Below are 1822 nucleotides of genomic sequence, written 5' to 3' on the forward strand. Positions count from 1 at the left end.
AGAAATGCAAATTAAAAAACTATGAGATACCACCCAACACCCTCAAAGATAGCCCAATTCAAAAAACCAGGAAGTAACAAGTATTGGAGGGACTGTGGGGAGATAGGAACTCTTCGTTCACTGCTGGCGGACATGTAGGTATGTGCAGCCATTATGGAAATCATTCTGGCAATATCTAAAACAGATGGAAATTGAGCTACCATATGACCCAGCAATCCCCCTACTAGGCATTTACCCAGAAGAGGCAAGAAACAAACCACGGCCAGACATCTGTACTCCAATGTTCATCATGGCACAGTTCACAATCACAAGGAGTTGGAAACAACCCAAATTTCCATCAACAGATGAATGGATCACAAAACTGTGGTACATGCATACAATGAAGTACTACGCATCCCTAAAAAGCAGTAATGAACATATGAAGCACATTGCCACATGGGAAGAACTGGAGGAAATCATGCTAAGTAAAGTAAGTCGAACACAAAAGGACAAGTACAACATGAGTCCACTGAGGTAAGATTAAAACAAACAAACAACAACAACAACAAAATGGGGCATAAAGGAAAATCTACTATATACATCCCTGGGGTGAGTGCCAGCAACCATGGCAGGAGCCAAACCCAATCCAGGGATACATACGGCAGCCAACTAAATAAAAGGGGGAAAGAAAGTGAAACAAAAAATTGACATGGGTAGTGGGGGAGCAGAGCACTAATCTACCCAAGGGGAGCGTATTGTTTATATTTTCACAGGAGAATATGAGACCAGACTTCAACCTGATGCACCAAGGTGTGACTACAATATACCAGCATGTACCAGGGAACCAATAGAAAGTCTGCGGGGCGGCCCCAATCTGAACTCTGGTGGGCACCCCCACACACACACCCCTTCAGAAGAATGCACTTCAGAGGACAGCACTGGGGCTACAGCTTGGGGAGAGGGGCACATCGGATTAGAGCACACAGGAGAAACGCAAAGGGATGGAGAGGGAGGAGAGGACATCCTGGCCCACCAAGCCCCAATGACAATGTCCCTGCTTGGAGCAGACAACACACAGGGAAGACCTTAAGGCTGGCCCCACCATGGGACACAGCATCCCTCACTAAACCATGAAGCTGTGGGGGACAGCACTGGACACAGTGCAAGAATAATGCACAGTCTGGCCCCATCATGCTGGGGTGAGCCACTGAGGGCATGCAGCAGAGTGGTAGGGGCATCAGAGTGATGAAGCCCCTGGGGAATACCAAAAATAGACTTGGGAGACATAGTGTGACACCCCATCAAACTCGACTGGAAAACACTCATAAAGACCAAAAAACTGACCTTGAACTATTTATAGGCTTTTCCATTTTTGTCAGTGGCCTTCTTTTTGTTATTATTATTCTGTTTTTGTTTTTTGCTGATGTTATTGTTTTGTTGGTTTTTACTTCCTTTGTTGTTTTATTTGGCTTTGCCTGGTTTTTGCACTTACTAATGTATCTGCATGTCTATCTAGATAAGATAGGTGGGATAAAAAATTCAGAGGTGAAAAGAAGTGGACCATTGGTTCTGGGTGGATACAGGAGAAGGGGAGGTGAGAGAAAGGAAGTGGGATTGGGGGGTAACAAACCTAGGGACAAGGGAACAACAAGTGAACTAAAATCAATGGAAGGAAGGTGGTAGGATGTCTAGTGGGGCTCAATCAAGGCACTGTAGCAGTGAGGAATTACTAAATCCAAATGAAGGCTGAACATGATGGTGGGACAAGAAGGAAGTAAAAAGGAAATAGAGGAAAGAACCAGGAGGCAAAGGACATTTATAGAGGCCTAAATAAAGGCATGTA

Source organism: Echinops telfairi, unplaced genomic scaffold (assembly GCF_000313985.2).
Source record: "Echinops telfairi isolate 266 unplaced genomic scaffold, ASM31398v2 ScPeMD7_7441;HRSCAF=8479, whole genome shotgun sequence".
NCBI lineage: Eukaryota > Metazoa > Chordata > Mammalia > Afrosoricida > Tenrecidae > Echinops > Echinops telfairi.